The sequence below is a fragment of the Lissotriton helveticus genome, chromosome 11, assembly GCF_964261635.1.
Source record: "Lissotriton helveticus chromosome 11, aLisHel1.1, whole genome shotgun sequence".
NCBI lineage: Eukaryota > Metazoa > Chordata > Amphibia > Caudata > Salamandridae > Lissotriton > Lissotriton helveticus.
The window spans coordinates 710,918,620-710,934,326 of record NC_136072.1 but is presented as its reverse complement, the minus strand read 5'-3'; the positions used below and the strand labels follow the sequence as shown (position 1 = coordinate 710,934,326).

At 40.7% G+C, this 15,707-nt stretch overlaps 10 non-coding genes across 10 annotated transcripts; all 10 read right to left on the bottom strand.

Moving 5' to 3' along the window:
* Positions 1–541: 541 nt before the first annotated feature.
* TRNAS-CGA (transfer RNA serine (anticodon CGA)) lies at positions 542–623 on the bottom strand. Its single transcript has one exon. It is a non-coding gene; the product is annotated as a tRNA-Ser (tRNA).
* Positions 624–1,167: 544 nt separating this feature from the next.
* On the bottom strand, positions 1,168–1,249 carry TRNAS-UGA (transfer RNA serine (anticodon UGA)). The gene has a single exon. It is a non-coding gene; the product is annotated as a tRNA-Ser (tRNA).
* Positions 1,250–2,397: 1,148 nt separating this feature from the next.
* On the bottom strand, positions 2,398–2,479 carry TRNAS-UGA (transfer RNA serine (anticodon UGA)). The gene has a single exon. It is a non-coding gene; the product is annotated as a tRNA-Ser (tRNA).
* Positions 2,480–3,019: 540 nt separating this feature from the next.
* On the bottom strand, positions 3,020–3,101 carry TRNAS-CGA (transfer RNA serine (anticodon CGA)). The gene has a single exon. It is a non-coding gene; the product is annotated as a tRNA-Ser (tRNA).
* Positions 3,102–4,249: 1,148 nt separating this feature from the next.
* TRNAS-UGA (transfer RNA serine (anticodon UGA)) lies at positions 4,250–4,331 on the bottom strand. Its single transcript has one exon. It is a non-coding gene; the product is annotated as a tRNA-Ser (tRNA).
* Positions 4,332–4,871: 540 nt separating this feature from the next.
* TRNAS-CGA (transfer RNA serine (anticodon CGA)) lies at positions 4,872–4,953 on the bottom strand. The gene has a single exon. It is a non-coding gene; the product is annotated as a tRNA-Ser (tRNA).
* Positions 4,954–5,493: 540 nt separating this feature from the next.
* Positions 5,494–5,575, bottom strand: TRNAS-CGA (transfer RNA serine (anticodon CGA)). The gene has a single exon. It is a non-coding gene; the product is annotated as a tRNA-Ser (tRNA).
* A 1,155-nt stretch (positions 5,576–6,730) lies between these two features.
* On the bottom strand, positions 6,731–6,812 carry TRNAS-UGA (transfer RNA serine (anticodon UGA)). Its single transcript has one exon. It is a non-coding gene; the product is annotated as a tRNA-Ser (tRNA).
* Positions 6,813–7,339: 527 nt separating this feature from the next.
* Positions 7,340–7,420, bottom strand: TRNAL-CAA (transfer RNA leucine (anticodon CAA)). The gene has a single exon. It is a non-coding gene; the product is annotated as a tRNA-Leu (tRNA).
* A 7,889-nt stretch (positions 7,421–15,309) lies between these two features.
* On the bottom strand, positions 15,310–15,390 carry TRNAL-CAA (transfer RNA leucine (anticodon CAA)). The gene has a single exon. It is a non-coding gene; the product is annotated as a tRNA-Leu (tRNA).
* Positions 15,391–15,707: the final 317 nt, after the last annotated feature.

Genomic DNA, 15,707 nt, shown 5'->3' with positions numbered 1-15,707 from the left:
TCATGATTATGATGTCATTGTTGTCGTATATGAGCCATGCGCTGCTCATGTCAGACCGAGACCTAAAAAATAAAGTAACATAAGGACGGGGCAGGAACCAGCAGTGCCCTGTTACCCTCACTTATTTCACATGCTTTTATACAATTAATAAAAATAGCAACACGTATCACTCAAAGTGAGTGACAGGGCACAGATGAGCGGTAATCAATCACTGCGCATTTCTACCCTCTTTTCCATAAATTACGGCGGTGGCAACGGGCCCTTAAGTGTACTCAGAAAGAGCCCAAAAGCCTAAACAAGACACTCTACATAAAACAAATTACTCTTTTCGTGGCTCGTCAAGATCAGGCAGGACAGGTCCAGACTACGAACCCTTCCGATCCACCTGCTCTCTTAAACACTTCCTGAGTGTTGAAATTGTCTTAATGTTTACATTTAGTTTGAATTTTTGCTGTTTAACTCTGTGACTTGATGAGGATTGAATAACGAGAAGTGAAAATTTCCTTAACAAACCAAATGGTGTTCATGCAAAATCGCATGTCGTTGCAGGCAGGATTCGAACCTGCGCAGGGAAACCCTATTGGATTTCGATTCCAAAGCCTTAACCACTCGGCCATCTCAACTCCATGGGTATGACGTCACTGTTGTCGTATATGAGCCATGCGCTGCTCACGTCAGACCGAGACCTAAAAAATAAAGTAACAGAATGACGGGGCAGGTACCAGCAGTGCTCTGTTGCCCTCACTTATTTCGCTTGCTTTCATACAATTAATAAAAATAGCAACACGTATCACTCAAAGTGAGTGACAGGGCACAGATGAGGGGTAATCAATCACTGCGCATTTCTACCCTCTTTTCCATAAATCACGGTGGTGGCAACGGGCCCTTAAGTGTACTCAGAAAGAGTCCAAAAGCCTAAACAAGACACGCTTCATAAAAAAAGATTACTCGTTTCGTGACTTGTCTATATCAGGCAGGACAGCTCCAGATTACAAACCCTTCCTAGCCACCTGCTCTCTAAAAAACTTCCTGGGTGAAGAAATTGTCTCAATGTTTACATCTAGTTTGAGTTTTTGCCGTTTAACTCTGTGACTTGATGAGGATTGCATAACGAGAAGTGAAGATTTACTTAACTAAACCAAATGGTGTTCATGCTAAATCTCATGACGCTCCAAGCTGGATTCGAACCTACACGGGGAAACCCCATTGGATTTCAAGTCCAATGCCTTAACCACTCGGCCATCGCAGCTGCGTGAGTATGATGTCACTGTTGTCGTATACGAGCCATGCGCTGCTCACATCATTCCGAGACCTAAAAATTAAAGTAACGGAAGGACGGGGCACGTACCAGCAGTGCCCTGTCTCCCTCACTTATTTCGCATGCTTTCATACAATTAATAAAAATAGCAACACGCATCACTCAAAGTGAGTGACAGGGCACAGATGAGTGGTAATCAATCACTGCGCATTTCTACCCTCTTTTCCCTATATTACGGCGCTGGGAATGGGCCCTTAAGTGTACTCAGAAAGAGTCCAAAAGCCTAAACAAGACACGCTACATAAAAAATTACTCTTTTCGTGACTCGTCAAGATCAGGCAGGACAGGTCCAGACTACGAACCCTTCCGAGCCACCTGCTCTCTAAAACACTTCCTGAGTGTTGAAATTGTCTTAATGTTTACATTCAGTTTGAGTTTTTGCTGTTTAACTCTGTGACTTGATGAGGATTGTGTAACGAGAAGTGAACATTTCCTTAACAAACCAAATGGTGTTCATGCAAAATCGCACGACGCTGCAAGCAGGATTCGGACCTGCGCAAGGAAACCCCATTGATTTCTATTCCAACGCCTTAACCACTCGGCCATCGCAGCTCCATGTTGTCGTATACGAGCCATGCACTGCTCAAGTCAGACCGAGACCTAAAAAATAGAGCAACGTAAGGACGGGGCAGGTACCAGCAGTGCCCTGTTTCCCTCACTTATTTCGCATGCTTTCATACAATTAATAAAAATAGCAACACGTATCACTCAAAGTGAGTGACAGGGCACAGATGAGCGGTAATCAATCACTGCACATTTCTACCCTCTTTTCCCTATATTACGGTGGTGGCAACGGGCCCTTAAGTGTACTCAGAAAGAGTCCAAAAGAATAAACAAGACACGCTTCATAAAAAAATTACTCTTTTCGTGACTTGTCTATATCAGGCAGGACAGCTCCAGACTACGATCCCTTCCGAGCCAACTGCTCTCTAAAACACTTCCTGGGTGTGGAAATTGTCTCAATGTTTACATCTAGTTTGAGTTTTTGCCGTTTAACTCTGTGACTTGATGATGATTGCATAACGAGAAGTGAACATTTTCTTAACTAAACCAAATGGTGCTCATGCAAAATCTCACGACGCTGCAAGCAGGATTCTAACCTAAGCGGGGAAACCCCATTGTATTTCAAGTCCAACGCCTTAACCACTCGGCCATCACAGCTGCGTGAGTATGATGTCACTGTTGTCGTATACGAGCCATGCGCTGCTCACATCAGGCTGAGACCTAAAAATTAAAGTAACGGAAGGACGGGGCACGTACCAGCATTGCCCTGTCTCCCTCACTCATTTCGCATGCTTTCATACAATTAATAAAAATAGCAACACGCATCACTCAAAGTGAGTGACAGGGCACAGATGAGCGGTAATCAATCACTGCACATTCCTACCCTCTTTTCCCTATATTACTGCGCTGGGAATGGGCCCTTAAGAGTACTCAGAAAGAGTCCAAAAGCCTAAACAAGACACTCTACATAAAAAAATTACTCTTTTCGTGACTCGTCAAGATCAAGCAGGACAGGTCCAGACTACGAACCCTTTGAACCACCTGCTCTCTAAAACACTTCCTGAGTGTTGAAATTGTCTTAATGTTTACATTTAGTTTGAATTTTTGCTGTTTAACTCTGTGACTTGATGAGGATTGACTAACGAGAAGTGAAAATTTCCTTAACAAACCAAATGGTGTTCATGCAAAATCATACGTCGCTGCAAGCAGGATTCGAACCTGCGCAGGGAAACCCCATTGGATTTCGAGTCCAACGCCTTAACCACTCGGCCATCACAGCTCCATGAGTATGATGTCACTGTTGTCGTATATGAGCCATGCGCTGCTCACGTCAGACAGAGACCTAAAAAATAAAGTAACCGAAGGAAGGGGCAGGTACCAGCAGTGCTCTGTTGCCCTCACTTATTTCACTTGCTTTCATAGAATTAATAAAAATAGCAACACGTATCACTCAAAGTGAGTGACAGGGCACAGATGAGCAGTAATCAATCACTGCGCATTTCTACCCCCTTTTACCTATATTACGGCGCTGGGACCAGGCCCTTAAGTGTACTCAGAAAGAGTCCAAAAGCCTAAACAAGACAATCTACATAAACAAATTACTCTTTTCGTGACTTGTCAAGATCAGGCAGAACAGGTCCAGACTACGAACCCTGTGAACCACCTGCTCTCTAAGACACTTCCTGAGTGTTGAAATTGTCTTAATGTTTACATTTAGTTTGAGTTTTTGCTGTTTAACTCTGTGACTTGATGAGGATTGTGTAACGAGAAGTGAACATTTCCTTAACAAACCAAATGGTGTTCATGCAAAATCGCACAACGCTGCAAGCAGGATTCGGACCTGCGCAAGGAAACCCCATTGATTTCGATTCCAACGCCTTAACCACTCGGCCATCGCAGCTCCATGTTGTCGTATACGAGCCATGCACTGCTCAAGTCAGACCGAGACCTAAAAAATAGAGCAACGTAAGGACGGGGCAGGTACCAGCAGTGCCCTGTTTCCCTCACTTATTTCGCATGCTTTCATACAATTAATAAAAATAGCAACACGTATCACTCAAAGTGAGTGACAGGGCACAGATGAGCGGTAATCAATCACTGCACATTTCTACCCTCTTTTCCCTATATTACGGTGGTGGCAACGGGCCCTTAAGTGTACTCAGAAAGAGTCCAAAAGAATAAACAAGACACGCTTCATAAAAAAATTACTCTTTTCGTGACTTGTCTATATCAGGCAGGACAGCTCCAGACTACGATCCCTTCCGAGCCAACTGCTCTCTAAAACACTTCCTGGGTGTGGAAATTGTCTCAATGTTTACATCTAGTTTGAGCTTTTGCCGTTTAACTCTGTGACTTGATGATGATTGCATAACGAGAAGTGAACATTTTCTTAACTAAACCAAATGGTGCTCATGCAAAATGTCACGACGCTGCAAGCAGGATTCTAACCTAAGCGGGGAAACCCCATTGTATTTCAAGTCCAACGCCTTAACCACTCGGCCATCACAGCTGCGTGAGTATGATGTCACTGTTGTCGTATACGAGCCATGCGCTGCTCACATCAGGCTGAGACCTAAAAATTAAAGTAACGGAAGGACGGGGCACGTACCAGCATTGCCCTGTCTCCCTCACTCATTTCGCATGCTTTCATACAATTAATAAAAATAGCAACACGCATCACTCAAAGTGAGTGACAGGGCACAGATGAGCGGTAATCAATCACTGCACATTCCTACCCTCTTTTCCCTATATTACTGCGCTGGGAATGGGCCCTTAAGAGTACCCAGAAAGAGTCCAAAAGCCTAAACAAGACACTCTACATAAAAAAATTACTCTTTTCGTGACTCGTCAAGATCAAGCAGGACAGGTCCAGACTACGAACCCTTTGAACCACCTGCTCTCTAAAACACTTCCTGAGTGTTGAAATTGTCTTAATGTTTACATTTAGTTTGAATTTTTGCTGTTTAACTCTGTGACTTGATGAGGATTGACTAACGAGAAGTGAAAATTTCCTTAACAAACCAAATGGTGTTCATGCAAAATCATACGTCGCTGCAAGCAGGATTCGAACCTGCACAGGGAAACCCCATTGGATTTCGAGTCCAACGCCTTAACCACTCGGCCATCACAGCTCCATGAGTATGATGTCACTGTTGTCGTATATGAGCCATGCGCTGCTCACGTCAGACAGAGACCTAAAAAATAAAGTAACAGAAGGAAGGGGCAGGTACCAGCAGTGCTCTGTTGCCCTCACTTATTTCACTTGCTTTCATAGAATTAATAAAAATAGCAACACGTATCACTCAAAGTGAGTGACAGGGCACAGATGAGCAGTAATCAATCACTGCGCATTTCTACCCCCTTTTACCTATATTACGGCGCTGGGACCAGGCCCTTAAGTGTACTCAGAAAGAGTCCAAAAGCCTAAACAAGACAATCTACATAAAAAAATTACTCTTTTCGTGACTCGTCAAGATCAGGCAGAACAGGTCCAGACTACGAACCCTGTGAACCACCTGCTCTCTAAGACACTTCCTGAGTGTTGAAATTGTCTTAATGTTTACATTTAGTTTGAGTTTTTGCTGTTTTACTCTGTGACTTGATGAGGATTGCGTAACGAAAAGCGAACATTTCCTTAACAAACCAAATGGTGTTCATGCAAAATCGCCTGATGCTGCAAGCAGGATTCGAACCTGCGCAGGGAAACCCCATTGAATTTCGAGTCCAACGCCTTAACCACTCGGCCATCGCACCTCCGTGTATATGATGTCACTGTTGTCGTATATGAGCCATGCGCTGCTCACGTCAGACAGAGACCTAAAAAATAAAGTAACCGAAGGACGGGGCAGGAACCAGCAGTGCCCTGTTGCCCTCACTTATTTCACATGCTTTCATACAATTAATAAAAATAGCAACACGTATCACTCAAAGTGAGTGACAGGGCACAGATGAGCGGTAATCAATCACTGCGCATTTCTACCCTCTTTTCCCTATATTACGGCGGTGGCAACGGGCCCTTAAGTGTACTCAGAAAGAGTCCAAAAGCCTAAACAAGACACACTTCATAAAAAAAAATTACTCTTTTCCTGACTTGTCTAGATGAGGCAGGACAGGTCCAGACTACGAACCCTTCCGAGCCACCTGCTCTCTAAAACACTTCCTGAGTGTTGAAATTGTCTTAATGTTTACATTTAGTTTGAGTTTTTGCTGTTTAACTCTTTGACTTGATGAGGATTGCGTAACGAGAAGTGAACATTTCCTTAACAAACCAAATCGTGTTCATGCAAAATCGCACAACGCTGCAAGCAGGATTCAGACCTGCGCAGGGAAACCCCATTGATTTCGAGTCCAACACCTTAACCACTCGGCCATCACAGCTCCATGTTGTCGTATACGAGCCATGCACTGCTCACGTCAGACCGAGACCTAAAAAATAAAGCAACGGATGGACGGGGCAGGTACCAGCAGTGCCCTGTTGCCCTCACTTATTTCGCATGCTTTCATACAATTAATAAAAATTAGCAACACGTATTACTCAAAGTGAGTGACAGGGCACAGATGAGCGGTAATCAATCACTGCACATTTCTACCCTCTTTTCCCTATATTACGGTGGTGGCAACGGGCCCTTAATTGTACTCAGAAAGAGTCCAAAAGAATAAACAAGACACGCTTCATAAAAAAAGAATTACTCTTTTCGTGACTTGTCTATATCAGACAGGACAGCTCCAGACTACGAACCCTTCCGAGCCACCTGCTCTCTAAAACACTTCCAGGGTGAGGAAATTGTCTCAATGTTTACATCTAGTTTGAGTTTTTGCCGTTTAACTCTGTGACTTGATGATGATTGCATAACGAGAAGTGAACATTTACTTAACTAAACCAAATGGTGTTCATTCAAAATCTCACGACGCTTCAAGCAGGATTCGAACCTAAGCGGGAAAACCCCATTAGATTTCAAGTCCAACGCCTTAACCACTCGGCCATCACAGCTGCGTGAGTATGATGTTACTGTTGTCGTATACGAGCCATGCGCTGCTCACATCAGGCCGAGACCTAAAAATTAAAGTAACGGAAGGACGGGGCACGTACCAGCAGTGCCCTGTCTCCCTCACTTATTTCGCATGCTTTCATACAATTAATAAAAATAGCAACACGCATCACTCAAAGTGAGTGACAGGGCACAGATGAGCAGTAATCAATCACTGCACATTTCTGCCCTCTTTTCCCTATATTACGGCTCTGGGAATGGGCCCTTAAGTGTACTCAGAAAGAGTCCAAAAGCCTAAACAAGACACGCTACGTAAAAAAACTTACTCTTTTCGTGACTCGTCAAGATCAGGCTACGAACCCTTGCGAGCCACCTGCTCTCTAAAACACTTCCTGAGTGTTGAAATTGTCTTAATGTTTACACTTAGTTTGAGTTTTTGCTGTTTAACTCTGTGACTTGATGAGGATTGCGTAACGAGAAGTGAACATTTCCTTAACAAACCAAATGGTGTTCATGCAAAATCGCACGACGTTGCAAGCAGGATTCGGACCTGCGCAGGGAAACCCCATTGATTTTGAGTCCAACGCCTTAACCACTCGGCCATCGCAGCTCCATGTTGTCGTATACGAGCCATGCCCTGCTCACGTCAGACCGAGACCTAAAAAATAGAGCAACGGAAGGACCGGGTAGGTACCAGTGATGGAGACGGTAATTTCTTCTGGTAGTTTCTCAATGCAAAACCCTCATGCTACCTCTAATTTACCGCTCAAAAGGTGTTGGGCCCTTCACACCATGTATTACCTTCAGGAGACTTTAAATAAAGATGAACAGTCAAAATACAATTATTATTGTAAGCCAAAAAAGAGAGTTGTTGATTATTTTAAAGGGTTTTATTTTCTAGTCAAAAAGTTAATTTTTCTCTGACCCTTTATTCATTAGTAAAATATCAATCAGGTTACAGAATTTGGAAAACAGGAAAAATATCAATAATACAGAACACATTACAGTCTGCATATAAGCATTACATGTAGTTATGAAAATGTGGCGCAAAATTTCAGTCACTATTCTTAAAGAAATTCTAAGAAAAATAGTCTTGCAAAGCTAATCAATAATTAAATAGTTGGCAAAAATCTCCCATAAAGAGAAATAAATGCATAAATCAAATAAATCTTTTCAGACCTAATTAATTAGTCAAAGCATAAACTCAAAGTTTAGCATCTAAATCTAGAGAGCCTTTCTATCTGTTGCTTCTCCGTGCATCTCTGTGTCTAAAAAGCAAAAAGGAGGGAGACAGCCCGCCCTTCACAAGATCTCAAAGGAATGCGGCCTGAGGTGCCAAGATATGACGTGGAAGCAAGAATCCTCCCCCTGAATCTCCTCGGACGCAAACCTGCCCTTCAGCAATCTCCCGAGACGTTTCTCGTACCTAACCCATAGAAGCCAGCTGAGCTGAGAAAAAAAGAAGCCAGCCCCCATCCAGAGAGGACAGTATTTATACCCTAATTATTGGCAGAGTACACAAAGATGTAGCATCTTTCAGGAGAACCTTACGTGATTGGTCAGTCATGATGGCATGAGTTCTCACTCCCCTGACTCATTCTAAAAACCTGACTTCACCAGTTTTTAACAAAAGAAGCATACATGCATAACTACATTTATAAACATTTGCAACATTTACTAGGAAAAATGTTTCATTCTAATTCATCCTTCCTTCCACAGCGTAGTCTGAACGGATACTTTTAACTAACTGGTACATTGGCGCAGTCACAAAAATGTACAGTTCAGGTTGTCTTTGACTTTTTGTCATGAGGAAAGCTGCCACAGTCTGTGCATGCTCCCTTCTCATTAAATTGCAAGCCATAGCCTTGATGGATTCACAGGCAGCCATGTTTTGTGTAGGCCCCAAAAATAAAACAAACACAAAGATAATATTAATTTCATGTAAATCAGTCCATTATGTTTCCCAAGTGCATTATTAATTCACGCACATTATAAAAAGAGGTGTTATTAACTGAAAATGTTTATCAAAATATGCAACAAGTCAAAGTCTATTAAGACAGGAATAATAAATCTAGATTACATGGATGAGCTGGGAAGAGAGAAACACATTCTATTTATCTTCAAAGGTAAAAAGGCCACTTTTTCCGTACATTGCAAAAAAACACATGTTAATTCAGCAAAAGCATTTTCAGACTGAAGTGAATAGGCCTCACTTTCATGTTTTTCATGTGCCATGTTTTTAACCTGCACCAAAATGTGCGTGGCAATTTAAATGCAGCCTGTCTGAAGCACAAAAAATAAAACAATGCATGACTGCAGATGAAATCTGCTCCATCAAATCCACCCTTCTGATGATTCAAATCATAATAAATTGATTTATAATTCATCACACATATTTCATTTCACAAGTGACAATTATTATTTTTTTTTTAAATTGCAAAAGCTGAGCATATAAGAATGTTACTTCTATTTCTAAGGCAAACACAAGTTTGGTCTGTAATCAGATCATATATAGCCAAGCTCAAATGTTTTAGTGCAGAGATCTGTAAGTAGCTTCTTGGAACAGTTAGTCTTCTTTAAAATAAATAACTAAAATAATAAAAAAGGAATTTAACAGGACAGTTTCAGCATTTCTTTGCTCATTGTCATCAGCTTGCCATCAGATTGGCTCATACTTTCCATGCAAATTGGACTACTTAGGTGCAGAGAAACTCTGACAGAGCACCATCAATCCTTTGCACTTTTTCAACCAAGGCCTTTCACTCTTATTTTCACTTTGATCAGATTCAGATGTTTCACCACAGCATCTCTCAGATCAAAACCGTTGCACCATCCATTATGCAGATCTTGTGTAGCAGCTGCAATCTGGTGAGAAACTGCACACTGTACATCAACCAGACCTACAAAGCAATGGCTAGTGTTCTCCTCCCTGTTTTCCACAAAGTGCATTTGCATATGCATTTTCAAGCCACTTTAGTGTTGCTAAAACACAGTCTTTTGCAAAAGGTAACTCAGTGCTGCCATTGTGTTGCTTTATTATGCGTGACACTTCAGGCAGATAGCTACAATCCATTTCTTGTCCAATCTGTTGTTCTGCACTCATTATCTTTGAGACCACATTATGATCTGATTTCAGAGAAACTGGCAATCTATACCTGGGCATCACTCTTTGCAATAACACATTTGTCACTTTGCAGTTGTCATTTTTCTCAAAAACAGTTCTGATACAACCCTGTTGTGCTGCTTCAAAAACATTTTCTTGAGCCTCTTTAAATTTAACTGTGAAGATTCCATAGAATGTACATGCTAACAGAACACAATTTTGTGCAACTGAATTAGCATTTCTCTCTCCCATGACAACAGTGACTCCCAATTGAGCAGATAAACTGCATGTGATGGTAAGGGCAATCAATTTCGAATTTTGGGCTGAGGTAACTACTGAAAGCCATAAAGCTTTGACAACATAATGTATAAGAAGCACAGCATGTGCTGCTTTTAATGTGTCACCTTTCAAACATGGGCCATCTACAAAATGGACATTGTTGGGCTGACTCAGGTGTTCATCCTTAAAGTCTGAATTTGGCTTTATGCATATTTGCATGATATTTAGACACTCATATTCAGTTTCATCACAATCCAATTCATTTGCTGACATTTCTGTGAAGTTAGGGTCAAAGGTCCTTGGGCAATACATCACCGACCTTTGAACACAGTCATCTTTTTCAATAGGCAATGAGAGAGCGCAGCCCTCTCTCTCACTGCAAATTAGTGTATTTTCTTTCAAATAAACTTTCATTCCTAGTGCTGGGGCGCAACATTTTTTCTCTTTCAACTCTAGGAATACTTTTGTGTAATTGTTGTCCAATGGAAGCGGATCAGACACACCTGAGTGTGTCAGCCTCAGTAAAGGCTTAGCCACTAGGGAAAGGTTTAGTAACCACTCTCTACAGCAGCTAACCATTCCCAAAAATGTCCTGACTTCTTTCTGAATTTGAGGTGAATTCATCTTGGAAATTATTTCCACCTTCTCTGGTGACACCTTTCTACCTCCCTTTCCAATTTTGTGTCCCAGACATGCATCTTCTTTTTGACAGTACTCCTGACTATTCTCATGCAATGGCACTGTGACATGAACCTGGCAAAAATCAATAAAAGTAAGCCATTCTTCACCACATGGAATGTGAAAAAATATATTGGCTGGATTCGGTACCACAGGACAACATGGAAAAAATATGCTTTTAATCTCCTGCACTATTCTGTTCTTTTTATTTTGTTTCTGTGAACCTGTGATCAGAAAGTTACATAAACTTCCAATCAATTCCATCAAAAATCCTTTTATTTGTAAAATTCCTGCAACTGATTGTGTTCCTGAATACATATCATCTTGTTCAAATTTTAATAAGACATGTTCTGCACATTTTATTAATCTGGCATCCTTCTCTGTGAACTCTCTTATTTCTGTGTTTATTATTTTTTCCAAAGCAGAAGGTAATTTTTCAACTGTCTTTTCTGAAAATAATGCTACAGCTGTCTCTTGTTGGGCCATTTTAAAATGTACATCCTCATCAGGAATCTGAAAAATAACATTATCTGGTGTACAGTAATCTGTGCTGCTTAATTTGCAAAATAATTGTTTTCCTGGTAGGCCTGAGTCACAGAAAACAGTTTTGCAATTTTCCTCAAATGGGCTTAATTTTGGGGCAAATTTTTCTAAAACTGGGTTTGTAATTTCTTTGTTTAAAACTCCTGCAATTAAATCTGGACTTTCCACTGCCTTCACAATGGACTTGGCACATTCAGAATTGTGAGTGTTAAAACTCTCATTTGCAAACACAGTAACCTGTTGAACTGGGTTCTGATTTGGTCTCTGGAAATAATTCACATTGGCTCTGGACAACTTATTTAAATTCATGTTGCCATTTTCCATATTTTGTGGGACCATCTGTGCTTGAAAAATTACTGCCATAGGTACCTGTTTCTGAACTGACATTTGCATTTGCTTAACTGGCATAATTTGCACCTGCATTTCTCCATGTTTTTGTGCATCATGTTTAAATTTATATTTCTTCTTCCAATGCTCAAATCTGTTATAAAGATGGCAAAAGGACACCTTTTCCAGCAGTACAACATCCATACCTGAATTTGCACTAACCAAAATACCTTTACTTCCATCCTGTGCTCTTTTAATATGTACCCAATCAACATCCTTTGCTAGCACTCTGCCCTTTAGGAAATAAATCACTGCTATATTTTTCTCCATAGCAACAGAAAGATGGTGCATTCATGCAAACCCTTTTCACTGTCTCCTCACCTGGCCCTTGAACAACAACTTTAGATTCAAACCACAATTCTGTTTGCATGGCAATGTAAAAGAACATTTCCAAATTAATGCACAACTCCTTTAAAATTTCATCAAATCCATCAACTTGTGGGTACCACAGCACAATTCTGTCTCTCAATTGTGGGAATGTGTTCAGAAATGCTGCAAGTTCACTTTTATTCTGTGGCATATGAACATACATTTCTCCCACCTTTTCTCTCAATGAGTAAGCAAACTCTTCTCCCTCATTCTGCTTATTATTTTTCTCAATTATATCTGGTGGCTTCTTTTCCTTATCCATTTTCCTTGCTAGGTCTGGTGGTTTCTTTTTCTTCTCATGTTTTCTTCCCCACTTGTCCCCTAATTTCTCAAACCCATTGCATTTAAACATACATTTTATTTCTGCAATGTGCAAATGCATTTCTGAAGAATACATTTTCTCATTTGCTTCATCATCCATGTGTACCCTGAAACTTTTCTGAAATGGAAAACTTCCTGAAACATCAGTTTTATATTTTTGAGCCAAATCTGTCAGTCCATTATGTGTAATTAATGAACATGTAGCTGTTTCCTTACTCAGGGAAATTAATTCTTTTTCTTGACACTGGTTCACATTTTCATTATTTAAACAGCAAGGACTGTTAATTTCTTCATGTTCAAATGCTCCATTTAAAATACTAAGCTGTTTCTCTTTTTCATGGTCTGTGTTAATATGTTCCCCCATGTTCTCTATCTTTTTAATCACTGCTGCTTCCTCAAAGCAGGTTTGAAAAATCCCATTTTCAAATATATTAATTTTATCCTGGGCTGCAGATGTTGTAAATACCATTTTTCCCTCACCTTTTAGTGCTTGGAGTAATTTCTGTTCAATAATCTGTGTGTTCTCAGTTTCTGAAATAAACCCTGCCATAATCACTCCTTCTGCAGCCCTTTGCACCTTTTCAGTAGGGCCCATATTAATTGGGACAGTCATAATTTTTCTAGGCATTATCTGTGCATCTGCAGTTTGCAATTTTTTGACTGAATCAAGCACATTTAAAACAGTAACACCTGGAGGTATCACTGTCAGTACTGAATCAACAGGTAATGGGTCAATATACAATGTCTGCATAGTTTTCTCAGTCTGTATTTCTCTCTGTTCAACAGAAGCAGTAGCCCCTGTAGTATTTACTGGTACACTATTTTCAGTATTTTTCATGGGAACCACATAAAGTGGTGGACACTCAGTTAACAATGCATCCATTATTTCATTCCCTGAATTATTATTTATGTGAAGCTCTTTATCATCACTAATTCCCTTCTCCTGAATCTGGTGCTTTACCTTTTCATCCTCACTTGCTTTCTCTCTTGCTGTCTTTTCCCACATGGCTAAGGCCTCAAATTGTGCAGCTTTAGATGGTGTCTTTTTTTCACATAACACTTCCCTTAATTTGTCAATAATTTGCAATTCAAAAGTACCATCTTTTGGAAACCTCAAAGCACCTTCTTTTTCAGTAATCTTGCACCATTGGTGAACCCACATACTTGTATTTTGTCCCAAATTGGTAGACATACAATGCACAGGTGTTCCTTCAGGAGCATCACCAATAAAAAACAAATTTTTCACTTTACCTCCTAACAGCTTCTTTAAACCTTCAAACATTTTCATTTTTGCAATAGTTCAATGCAATTTCTTTTCTCCAAAGCTGTCAGTCTCAATTTTAGTCAGTTTTACTCCTACCACTGACCCTCCACAAAATCTTACTGCAATATTTCTCTTAATCAATAACTCTGTTAGTAACAACATAAATACATTCGCTACTCTGTCTGTTGTGCTAAATAAAGGATAGATTTATATTCACTGCGAGTAACACATTCCGCTTACCCTTCACAAAGTAAGACTTTCCGTTTACTCTTCAAACACTACAGGTAAATCCCTTCCGCTTACCTTTCACTCAAGCTCAGAAGAACCTGCTACTCCTTTGGACTTATCCTTCAGGATATATCTTAGGCCAAAGTTTCACCAGCGAACCCTTTTGCTGTCAATCAAGCTCAGAAGAACCTGCTACTCCTTTGGTGTGACCCTTTCTAGGTGATATCAGACCAAAGTTTCACCAGCGAACTCTTTGCTATCAATCACACACACAGAAAATAGTCCCTAATTTATCACTGCCAGCCCTACCTAGCTTCTCAGTGTTATTCCAACAGGCGAGTAACCTCAGTGCAGTGTGGCTTCCATTTACCACCCGCTATTCCTTCCCGGGATTCCACAGGTGTGCATACCTGCGTGTTCCAGACAACATAGAACAAGACACTAACTTAACATGAAGAGTTAAAACATGTAATCAATAACCAAAAATTATGTCCTATGAAATTACCAATATAATCAATAACACCATCAATTCAAAATGAGCAAAATATCAGCAACAGTAAAAAATCCTTACTATTTTCAACACTTCAAAAATACATGCTAGCATATTAACAACATTTCACAACCCTATTGATACTCACACCACTTCTTGCATCACCTGCCAGTACTGCTTTGCCAGTCTTCAGGTTCTGAGCATTGGAGTCAGGAATCAGGACTTGGACATTTATCTAACTTGGGCAATTATTTTACTTCCCTCCTAAGGTCAATGATCCATTAGTTGAGTAGTTGATGGTGAAATCAATAATTACTAATCACCAAACTAATCAACAATGACCATCCTCGGCTTACCAAAAACTGGCCGAGACCTAAAAAATAAAGTAACATAAGGACGGGGTAGGAACCAGCAGTGCCCTGTCTCCCTCACTTATTTCGCATGCTTTCATACAATTAATAAAAATAGCAACACGCATCACTCAAAGTGAGTGACAGGGCACAGATGAGCAGTAATCAATCACTGCACATTTCTGCCCTCTTTTCCCTATATTACGGCTCTGGGAATGGGCCCTTAAGTGTACTCAGAAAGAGTCCAAAAGCCTAAACAAGACACGCTACGTAACAAAACTTACTCTTTTCGTGACTCGTCAAGATCAGGCTACGAACCCTTGCGAGCCACCTGCTCTCTAAAACACTTCCTGAGTGTTGAAATTGTCTTAATGTTTACACTTAGTTTGAGTTTTTGCTGTTTAACTCTGTGACTTGATGAGGATTGCGTAACGAGAAGTGAACATTTCCTTAAAAAACCAAATGGTGTTCATGCAAAATCGCACGACGTTGCAAGCAGGATTCGGACCTGCGCAGGGAAACCCCATTGATTTTGAGTCCAACGCCTTAACCACTCGGCCATCACAGCTCCATGTTGTCGTATACGAGCCATGCACTGCTCACGTCAGACCGAGACCTAAAAAATAAAGCAACGGAAGGAAGGGGCAGGTACCAGCAGTGCCCTGTTGCCCTCACTTATTTCGCATGCTTTCATACAATCAATAAAAATAGCAACACGTATCACTCAAAGTGAGTGACAGGGCACAGATGAGCGGTAATCAATCACTGCACATTTCTACCCTCTTTTCCCTATATTACGATGGTGGCAACGGGCCCTTAAGTGTACTCAGAAAGAGTCCAAAAGAATAAACAAGACACGCTTCATAAAAAAAATTAATCTTTTCG